The sequence below is a fragment of the Stegodyphus dumicola genome, chromosome 8, assembly GCF_044657685.1.
Source record: "Stegodyphus dumicola isolate Sdum_Otavi_A_Nest chromosome 8, ASM4465768v1".
Taxonomy (NCBI): domain Eukaryota; kingdom Metazoa; phylum Arthropoda; class Arachnida; order Araneae; family Eresidae; genus Stegodyphus; species Stegodyphus dumicola.
In genome coordinates this window covers 57,892,005-57,904,015 of record NC_140775.1, presented here as the reverse complement: position 1 = coordinate 57,904,015, position 12,011 = coordinate 57,892,005, and the positions used below count along the sequence as shown (strand labels likewise).

The 12,011-nt window shown below is 33.3% G+C and overlaps 1 protein-coding gene and 1 long non-coding RNA gene across 4 annotated transcripts in view; one reads left to right on the top strand and one right to left on the bottom strand.

Moving 5' to 3' along the window:
* The window catches only part of LOC118201422 (uncharacterized), a 59,332-nt gene that overhangs the window by 6,232 nt on the left and 41,089 nt on the right, over positions 1–12,011 (bottom strand). The window lies entirely within an intron of this gene.
* The window catches only part of LOC118201421 (uncharacterized), a 426,452-nt gene that overhangs the window by 402,869 nt on the left and 11,572 nt on the right, over positions 1–12,011 (top strand). The gene's annotated exons all lie outside the window — the stretch shown is intronic.

Below are 12,011 nucleotides of genomic sequence, written 5' to 3'. Positions count from 1 at the left end.
ACACAACTCCTTTATCGATATAGGCTAATAGAATTAATTGATGCAAATGCTAACGAATATTTATTCTTTGAAAGCCACGTTAAGTTACAGCCTTTCCTTCCGTTAAACACAAATTTTTGAAAGCCTATTTTTTAATATTAAGGAAACGAGTCATAAAACCATGTACGGCGTATTTCAAATGTAATCAAGAAAACGAACACTATTATAGTAAAGAAGAGATAATTATAATAAAAATAAACCTCATTTATTGCCAGGAAACTTGCTAAGAATTTTTACAATATTCAAAAATGCACGTGCGACAGAATTAGCTTTTCATTGATTTGAAATTTCAACGTCAAACACGTGACTGTATCGAGACTATATGGAGCATAATAAAATATAAAAACTTGTGGGATTTTGAACTTTTTTCCCTTCAAGTTACGATTTTTATTCCATTTGAGAATTAGGGTTACATCCTACAAAGCCAGGAAGTGCTTCTGATGCCAGCGTTTAGGATTCAGACAGCTAGACTGCTTCAATTCTTTCCGGTGCATTTATTGTGCAAAAGATCATCTTTCTTATGCTTCTCCCCCTAACAAGCCTACCCGGGAGATGTCCAGGAGACCGCGTGGCCTCCTCAAAATGCCATTTAGGATTTATAATAATATACTAAACATGATAAAATCTGTCTCAAAACTGTAGGAGATACCATTTTATTGCAAGGGTAATTTTACTGAATTAATAAAGTACTGAGGAGAGAAATGATCAGAGCCCTACGGCACATTTTCAGCATTCATACAGGATTTCTCAAAAGTCGTTGCTAAACTTAACATGCTGGTCTGTCATACCTTGACAAACAAGACGTACATAGGAAATTGTGTGAAAATGCTAACGGCGACCGCTACGGGACAATGTTCGCGGGCTTATGGAAGATTGGGAAGTGTGATCATCTCAGGCGATGACGTTCCAGAAGAAGGATGAACCGGTTTACTAACTCAATTCTTTATAGACATTTTGTGAAAAGAGTGTTGCCGGATTTCACGGTTGACGTTCCAGCAGCTACACGCCGAAACATCTGGTTTCAGTATGATGGAACGCCTACACATTTTAGCAGCACTGTCCGAGAATACCTCGACAGGATATATTTTGAACGCTGGAATGGCAGAGGCAGACCAGTCGCATGGCCACCGTAATCTCCCGACCTGACTCGCCTGGATTTCTATCTGTAGGAATGCGTGAAGTCCATGGTGTACGAGACGACTGTAACATCGGACATGCATATCGTCGTCAGGATCTTGGAAACGGCGGCACGTGTCCTTGACACGCCTGCGCATTTTGAAAGAGTCCGTCAATCCATGCGTCGATGTTGTGAAGCCTTTATTGTGACGAATGGAAGGAGTTTTGAATATCTTCTCTGATTTAACTATATTCTTTAATAAAAGTCACATAACACCTCTTTTGACATCCTTTCTTTCCCTCCATGCTTGCGAACATTGCCCTCTAGCGGTCGCCGTTCGCACACGTTCGTTTTTCGGATACAAGTTCCTACGTAAATCTTCTTTCCCATGGCATGACAGACAAGCATGGTAAGTTTGGAAACGACCTTTTAAGACACCCTACGTAGTCACTGCAGATGCAGATGGCGATTGCCGAATTTTATCAATAGCGGAATATGTATAACATTTAGTGTTTTTTTTTTAATTCCTACGTTTGCTTTTATTTCATTCAGTGCCAAAGGCGCCATATAAAGTCTAGAAGTATTTGTGTCGCAGTATGTTGGCGAATTTCAACTTTATGTAGCAGATATTTGTTTATTTTACTTAACTCAGTTATAACAACCGCTCGCGTCCTAGAGAAAAATGGGGTGTTACCTCCTACGCGGCAATATAAGTTATGTACAGCGCATTGTTTCTGCGCAATTTTAGTTAGTTAAGATTCGAACTCCTAGCGTAGCATACGTGTTTTGATCCCGTATGGTCGGGATCACGTATTTATCATTTTCGATTTAGCATTTTAGTTATGATCCACGAAATAAAATTGTTGTTGTTGTTGTAAAGTTGTCTTTAGTATACAGTCTAACCAGCGACCTCAAACCATACGGAGCTAATTCGAATAAAAAATGGCTAATGAAGACATAACTACGTTGAATAGAAAACGTGGTGGTATTAGAGCTCAAATTGCGAAGTTAAAGTCGTCTGTCAGTGGAAAAAGTGATGATTTTGGTTTCGAACAAATAGAAGTATTGCAAGAAAAAGTGCACAAGTTAAATAAACAAACTGATGAACTTAGCTTGGATTATTACAAAGTGTGTAAAAGATGAAGAAATATCAGACATCGAAGCTACTTTTGAAGAAATCGAGATAGATATTACCAATGTTCAGGTAAGCCTGAAATGTCTTTATACTTCATTATGTAGTAAGAATGCAAATAATGAGTATGCAAATAATAGTTTACCAGAAACAAGAAGTAATTCATTGAATTATAAATTGCCTGAAATAACATTACCTAAATTTTCTGGCAATTTTGAAGACTGGAATTTATTTAAAAACCAATTTGTAGCTTTAATTTCATCTAATAGACAATTAACGGATTCTCAGAAATTGTTTTATTTACAATCTTGTTTAATTGGTGATGCAAAGCAGATACAAACAATAGATGATACATTTTCTTCCTTATTTAAGGCACTTGAAGAAAAATATGATAATAAGGGACTGGTTCTAAATTCTCATATCAATGAATTACTTTCTATTGAAAAAATAGTTCATGAAAATCCTAAAGATTTACGCTCATTAATTGATAAAGTTCAGAAACATTTAAGAGCATTAAAAGTTATGGAATTAAATATGGATAAATTAAGCGAAGCTTTGCTGATTAATATTATTCTTAATAAAATAGATAAAGAATCGCGTAAGCAATTTGAAATGTCATTAAATAGTAATGATTTATGTGAACGGGAATTTTTCATGACATCTCTTCAAAAGCGATGCCAGATATTAGAAAATATGCAAAACAAAACTGTATTTGCAAAAACAAAGCAGGACATTCCTCCAAATAAAGTTCGATCGTTAGTGACAAAAACGAATAATAATAATAAATTTATGTGTCCCCCCCGGTTTGCAAAGATAATCACGTAATTTTTAAATGCGAAACATTTCTAGCATTAAATCCAATGGAACGCCCCAGAGAACTGCAAAAATGAGGCTGTTTTGAATAGCAATAAATAAACAGAAAAAGCCTTATCGGCGTGTCTTTTTTCGAAAAATAAAACTGTTCTCCTTTCAACTGCGATTGTTTGAGTCAGAAATATTTATGGCCAATTCGTTAAAGCAAGAACAATTCTTGATTCCGGCTCAATGCCAAATTTTGCTACAAATGAATTCTGTGAGCGTGCAAATTTAAAAAAAGGAAAGAATAAATATTTCCGTTTCTAGTTTAAATGGGAAAATTTCAAACATTAAATCTCGTACTTTTGCTTCTATTCTTAACGGAAATAATTCGTTCTCTGCTTCATTAAATTTTTTAGTTGTAAATAAAATCACAGATTTAGTACCTTCTACAAAATTAAATATTGAAAATATAGATATTCCTAATACATCAAGTTTAGCTGATCCAGAATTTGCAACTCCAGATCTGCTTTTAGGAGCAGAATTATTTTATGACATTTTTATTAATGGCCAAGTTAAATCTTCTACGAAATCACTCGTTTTCAGAAATTCTGTGTTTGGTTATGTAGCTACTGGTTCTTTGAAAACATCCTTTGAAAATTGTCAGAATTATTTTGGACTTATCGGTAATGTTGATAATATTCATAGATTAGTAGAAAAATTTTGGTTAGTGGAAAATATTGGTGAAGAAAGGCCAATGCTTAGCCAAGAAGAAGAATTCTGTGAACAACATTTCAAAGACACTTACAGACGAAATGAAGATGGCAGATTTATCGTAAAAATGCCTATGAAAGACGAACAATTAGGAAATTCAAAAAGCACTTAGCCAACATTAGACTCAATCAGTTAGTTAAACGTCTTAGCAAAAACGCTACATTGCAACATTTATATCAAGATTTCATAACAGAATATGAAAATTTGGACAATATGGAAAGGGTTGATGATAATTCAAAACCGGAACTTGAATATTACCTCCCCCATCATGGAGTATATAGACCAGAGAAGTCAAGTACAAAATTAAGAGTTGTGTTTAATGCTATTGCCCCAAGCTCAAATGGCTTAAGTTTGAATGATTTACTTTTAGCGGGAGCAGTCCAAGAAGATACTTTTGATACTCTTGTGAGATTTCGAAAACATCAAGTTGCAGTTATTGCGGATATACAAAAATGTACCGTCAAATTTTGGTTGATGAATCCCAAAGAGACTTACTTCGAATCTTATGGAAGAGAAACCTTAGCGACTCACCTGTGACATATAGACTCAAAACGGTGACTTATGGTACTAAAAGTGCTCCATTTTTAGCCATTAGATGCATAAAGCAAGTTGCATATGACGAAATGCACAAATATCCTGAAGCTGCCAAAGCTGTCTTGTCAGACTGTTATGTTGATGATGTCATCTCTGGTTCATCAAACTTAGACTCGGCAAGGGAATTGAAAAATCAGCTTATACAGCTTTTTCATAGTTGTGGAATGACTTTGCACAAATGGAACTCTAATTCTCCTGAACTGTTGAATAGCCCTTCTACAAGCTCTGAGCTTCCATTCTCCTCCAAAAGTGATAATGTGGTTAAAGCTTTAGATATTACATGGAATTCTCAGAAGGATGAATTCAGCTTTAAAGACTCAATCAAGGAGAAATCATCATATACTAAAAGAGACATTTTATCGACAATTGCCAGACTTTATGAACCTTTAGGATTGATTGGTCCGGTAATCACCAAAGCCAAGATATTTTTACAGAAATTGTGGGTTCAAAAACTGAGTTGGGATGAACCACTTATCGCAACTATTGCTCACGAATGGCAACAGATAGTTTCAAATTTAAAGACTGTGGAAAACATAAAAATTAATTGTTGCATCCTCTCCAATCATCCAAGCAAGATTTCACTCATTGGATATGCAGATGCTTCGGAAGCCGCTTATGGTGCCGTTGTCTAATTAATTTGTGTCGATGAAGATCACGGCTCGTCATCTCATCTACTAGGCAGCAAATCTCGTGTGGCTCCATTGAAAACTTTATCTATTCCAAGATTGGAACTTTGTGCATGTCTGTTATTGGCTCATCTGATTTCGAAAGTTAGCAACTCATTGAAGATGCATTTAGATGACATCATTCTGTGCACTGATTCAACGATAGCATTGTCATGGTTGAAGACTTCTCATCTTTTGAAGACCTTTGTTGCAAACAGAGTCTCCAAAATCCAAAGACTAGTTAGTAGAGCCGCGACACTGGAAGCACGTATCATCAGCAAATAATCCGGCAGATCTGATTTCTCGTGGTGCTTATCCTCATGAACTTGTGACATCTTCCTTGTGGTGGAATGGTCCTCAACAGAACGAACTTAGTGATGCTTCTTTATTTGAACTTGAAAATACTCTCATAGATTCTCCTGCTTATCAGGATGAACTTAACAAACCTTTAGACGTTAATTTGAACTGCAATTTAAACTTATTTTGGAATACCTTTTTTGAATTAAAAAATAATTATGTTAAACTAATTAGAATTTTAAGTCTTATTTTCAGGTTTCTGTCCAATCTGAAAGATCCAGTGAAGCAAACAGGCCCCATTAATAGCACTGAATATCAAGATGCGGAAATGCACTTGATAAAAATGGTTCAGGTAATAGAATTTGCAGAGGCGATTATATCACTTCAAGATCAGAGAGTAATCAAAAGTCAGGTAAAAACTTTAAATCCATTTTTAGATGGAAAAGATATATTACGTGTGGGCGGTTGCTTAACTCATGCCACGATTAATTATGATTCTAAACATCAAATTTTATTGCCAAAAAATCATAAGCTTACCAAGCTAATATTTATTCATTATCATTTGAAAAATTTTCATGCTGGTCCTCAAGCATTATCACATTTTGTTAGGGAAAGGTTTTGGCCTATTGGTGGCAAGGACTTAGCTAGAAAAACAGTTCATGAGTGTGTAATTTGTTTTCGTCATAAACCTATCATTTCAGATCAATTAATGGCCGATTTACCTCCTGAACGTGTAAATCCAAATCTAACTTTTCATAACACAGGGATAGATTTTGCAGGCCCTTTTCTAATCAAATATAGAAATCAAAGGAAAGGTAGTTTACATAAAGTTTATATAGCAATCTTTGTTTACTTAGTTACAAAAGCGATTCATTTAGAAATAGTATTTGACTTGACATCTGAAGCCTTTATTGCATGTTTAAAACAATTTTTTTCGCGTAGAGGTAAAAGCTCATGTCTGTTTAGTGACAATGCAACTAATTTTGTAGGAGCTCACAAAGAGTTAAAGAAACTTGCTTCTTTAGTTACTGTCCCTGATGAAGGTTTGGGTAAGTATTTGGCAACTGAAAATATCTCTTGGAAATTTATTCCTCCTCGTGCCCTCAATTTTGGTGGAATTTGGGAGGCTGGAATCAAGTCTTTCAAATTTCATCTTAAAAGAACTATTTCCGATGCTAAACTAAACTATGAAGAATTTTTAACCGTAATTGATCAAATTGAAGGAATACTAAATTCGAGACCTCTTTCTCCTTTATCGTCTGAACCTTCAGATTACAAACCCTTGACGCCAGGTCATTTTTTAATAGGCAGACCCATAAACTCAATTGCAGAACCTCAAATTTTAGACTTGTCAGAAAGCAGATTGTCAAGATGACAAAAATTAACTAAAATGATACAGATTATATGAAACGATGAATAACTGACTATCTTAATCACTTGCAACAACGAAAGAAATGGTATTTTTCAAAGGATATATTAAAGAAAAATACAATGGTTATTATTAAAGATGATCAGTTACCTCCATTTAAATGGTTACTAGGAAGAATTGATCAGACAATTCCTGGTAAAGATGGTAAGATACGAGTAGCAGTCATTAACACAAAGTTTGGTCCAATTAAAAGGCCAATATCAAAAATTTGTTTATTGCCTATTGAGGATAACTTCAAGGATTAATTTCTATTGTTAATAAAATATACATTGTTATTTATTATACTTTTTTATTGTTCTTTATTATACTATTTTGGTAATTTTGATGAAAAATGTCAATATTTTTTACTGTTTGAAATGTTGATATACTTACCATAATTATTGAAAAAATTTGCAAATGTTCAGACTTTATCGAATTTTCTGAATTGTTTATTTCATTCTGTAAATGATTTACTAACTTTAAGTCTTTTGCTAATGTTTAAAAAACTGAATAGCTGAATTGTTATTGATATTGAATTGTATACTTAGATTTAGTTTGCATATCATAGATATTGCAACGTGGGGCGGTATGTTGCCTCGTACGCGGCAATATAAGTTATGTACAGCGCATTGTTTCTGCGCAACTTCAACGTTATGTACAGCGCATTGTTTCTACGCAATTTTAGTTAGTTAAGATTCGAATTCCTAGCGTAGCATACGTGTTTTGATCCCGTATGGTCGAGAATTTATCATTTTCGATTTAGATTTTTAGTTATGATACAGTCCACGAAATAAAATTGTTGTTGTTGTTGTAAAGTTGTCTTTAGTATACAGTCTAACCAGCGACCTCAAAACATGGGAGTTGTATACATATAAAGTGTAGAAGTATTTGTGTATGGGGAAAAATGGGGGTTGTATACATATAAAGTGTAGTAGTAGGTTGGAGAATTTCAACTTTATATAGTAGATATTTGTTTATTTTACTTAACATAGTTATAACAACCATTCGCGTCCTAAAGAAAAATGATGGGTTATAATGAGAAGTCGATTTAATATATTTTCAGGATGGAGATATTGGCTAATCTTTGGAATATGGTAACAGGTAGTTTGGCGACATTTTGGAGGCGATAAAGGTTACTACCTAGGACTTTGGGAATAATGTGAGAAGTACTCAGTTACGATTACGCATTATTTTGTGTGAGGAAAATGGGAGATCATGAGATATGTCATGTGACATTAATGGACGAATCACTATTCTTTAATCGGAAAAGGTGGTAAATTTGTAAAAATATCTGCTGTACAGCATTAGTTTCATTCTATGTTCTGTGAAACAGTGTTGTTTAATATTTGGATCCCATGGCCCTATATAAAGTAAATCCGAAATGTTTATTGCGTTTATGTGTAATTGAAAAGAATTGCTTAATTGCGGATAAGTATTGAATGTCCAACATGTGGGTATGAAATGAGATTGTGTGAAAGGTAAGATATTACAGATAAGTTTGAATGGCGGTGCAAGAAATCTGGTGAAAATGGACATTTTGTGATCCGCCATGCACTCAAGATTCTGTAGAAGATTACGTAAGTTAGTATTTTTAATTATTTGAGGATATTATTTTTATGCATTGTTCTAAATGTAAGGAGTAAATAAATTAATATGGTATTATTGAAAAATTGTTATTAGCAATGATTTAGTTTAAAGTAATTAGGATTGTAAGCTAATTTTTATTAATTTAATGTATGTGCTTATTTATATTTTAAGTAGTGTTTTTTAATTTAATTATATTTTAATTTAATGATCGTAATTTTGAGAGTTATATGTTTGTAGTATTTTGGAATGCGTTTGAGTAGAAGTAAATGTGCATGGAAAGAATTTAAGTATTTGACACTAAGTATTTGGAACTATTTTTAATGTTTGCGTTAGAAACTGGCAGGTGAGGTTTATAATAGATAATTTAGAGATAAAAGTTTTTAGATATTTTATTTATTTTATACGTGCAAATGTTCATCTTTGGAAAGGGTATATACTTTTTCGCGATCAGGTAATTTCATATATGTCCTTTTTACCGAATTTAAAGATTCACAAAATTTTTATGCATTTTCGTGAAATTTTTCTAATTTATGAGAAAAAAGCAGTGTACATGGATATAGTGAAGAGTGTGCGCAATGCCATTTTTGTGCAATTCTGGGATGTTTTTTTAAGTAAAAATAAGTCGGCGTGTACATGGTTTAATTATATTTTAATTAAATGATAGTTATTTTGTGAATTATATGTTTGTAGCAATTTGGTATACGTTTGAGTGGAAGTAAACGTGCATGGAAATAATTTAAATATTTGACACTATGTATTTGTAACCATTTTTAATGTTTTGTCATGAATTCGTTGGTGACGTTTATAATAGATAATTTAGAGGTAAAAGTTTTTGGATATTTTATTTATATTATACGTGGAAATGTTCATCCTTGGATAGGGTATATACTTTTTCGCGATCAGGTAATTTCATATATGTGCTTTTTACCGAGTTTAAAGATTCACAAAATTTTCCTGCATTTTCGTGCAAATTTTTGTAATTTATGAGAAAATAGCAGTTTAGATGGATAAAGTCAAGAGTGTGCGCAATGCCGTTTTTGCGCAATTCTGGGATGTTTTTTAAGTCGACGTGTACATGGTTACTCTGTATGTGCCATTTTGAAAAACGCGGCAAGGAGTTTGCGATTCTGCACTTTTTCCCAATTTTGCAGTTAATATTTGTCATGATTAAGCAGTTTTATTCCATAAAATTTCTAGCATAAGTGTAATTCGGCTAGCAGATTGTTGGAAAAAGTGTTGAGTAAATAAAAAGAAAAGAAACATGTCTTTACTTCATGAAGACAAAATGGCGGCGAAAAAAAATAAAAAAAAATAGAGGGTTGCTATAGCAGAGTTGATCGCCAAATTTTCGCCAAAAAATCGCCAAGTTACCATAATCCAAAGATTAACCGAGATATTTTGTACCAATTGTTAAAATAAAATGAGTTGCTAAATGACTAGTCGTTTTAACGAGCGTCGAATACAAATGAAAGAAACTTACGAATTAGCGTAACTGCATTACAAGAAAATTTGCTGAATTCTGGCAACCATACCACTGCAATTTCTCCAGCAACCACATATATAATTCTTCACTTTGGATAAAGAAACGTCACTATTTTCGTATGTTTCCCCTCCCCCCCCCGTTGTATTCCAGGTTCCAATTATTTTATAGCAAAATTAATGTACTGTTTTACTGAAATGCAGTATTAAAATACACACTTGTGGGATTCGTTTGCAATGAAAGAAAATGAGGTGAAATTTCTGCAAGAATACAGCATTTTGCCGCCAAATCATAAAAGAAACAGTTATTTTGAGTCTATTATTTAAACTGGCATTACAAAATTTCCATCAGAATAAAAAAAATAAAATCCTAGTTTATTGATTTAGGTAGGATTATTGATTGCTTTTCGGGATAGATACCTAACTGAAACATAAAATATGTATGTATATAACAGATAATGTTTTGCAATTATAAGATACCTTTCTATTAATACGTAAGTACTAAATGAAAAAATAATATTATTATTAAAAAAATAGTTTAGACACTCATAACATAGACATTCCTAATTTTTTCACACATTTATAGATTATATAATCTGTCTGTTAATTTTTCAAAATACCCTAAAGACCTAAAATTATTTTTCAGCGTATTTGCCGAAAACCGTCCGCGCATAAACGAAGACACGCAGTTTAAACTTGCACAATTCAAGAGCCCACGGTACTTTCGTTATCTTTCTGCATTTTTTAAATCAATGAAAAAATTAAAGTCATTTATATGAATGAACAGTAAGTTTAATTTTTAAAGGGTTTTGAAAGAATAATAAGTGATCTTGATTACTGGTGTTCGGATACCCGCAATCCAGATTATAAGATTTTACTGAAAAAGTTTATTTTAAGTAAACATATTCCATAGCTTTCATTTGGTGTGAATAATTTAATAGTGCTAATTTACACAAAATGTCCTCAGACAAAACTCTTTTATTCTGAAACAAAATGAGCGCATACGGTCTGTTTGTGCAAATGATTCCGATGTACTTACGGCAGTCGAACTTGTTATGCTAACAGCAGTTTGATGAGGCAGCGTTGTGCCGATGCTAAAACTTCTGTCTTTTGATGAAGCTGAGCTTAAAGACCTTGTTACTCTAAATCTATCTTTTGGGGGAGAAGATGAGCTAGATTTGTAAGCAGATAAAGCATTATTAAGCGTTTTAGAAAATGACAGATGTGTTCCGGTACTCCTAGTTATAACAGTTCTTGGCAAACTACCGTACAAACCTTTCAAAACAAATGTTAGGTGAGGTTTGTCGGGTGGATGATGGCTAGTAGGATCTGCGAGAATTTCTAAGGTAGAGTCTGTATTCTTAATTCGCTTGAATGCAGTCTGTGAGCGAGTTACAATTCGAGTGATACTAGCTCCCGGACTGTAGCTGTCATGCATCAACCATGTGTCTTGACAAGGACAATCACCAGCATACATGTTCTTTCAATTTACTGCTTCCAGATCTTTAACATCTACTACAATATAAAAGTTACCTGCTGAGATTGCTAGTTTGAAAAAGATTCAAGTCCTATTAGCTTGCTAACTTTTTTTGTCTAGATGGTGACAAAGATTTTGACTATCTAAAATCTAATTGGAAAATGTAAGTTATATCTAAAATGACTAAACTTTAAACTAAAATCTGAGTTAAAAGCGATATGTAAACATTTACAATCGCGTGGAATAGAAGTAACTGCAGAATAATAAATGTGTTATCCTCGTTATTATTGATATTGTTATTATTAAAAGGGCATGTGCTGAATAATATAAAATCTTTGTCTTTAAAAGTGGCAAAGTCTCGTGAAATAAAAAGTAAGGCTTACTGTTATGTCGTTGCAACCACAGATATAGTAATAACAATCTATAGTGGCATCATCATTACTATAGATTGTTGCAATCACGTCCATACAGTACTACTAATGATTACGTTTCAATTGCTATGATTATTCGAAATTACTATGAATACGTTTCAATTTAATTTGAACTTTTGTGTCCATTGCAACCGATTCCAGTATTATGATTCTCGTAGAGATCAGATTATTTCTTACTGTTAATCTGAGCAGTTATAGCCAACATGCCTCAACAAA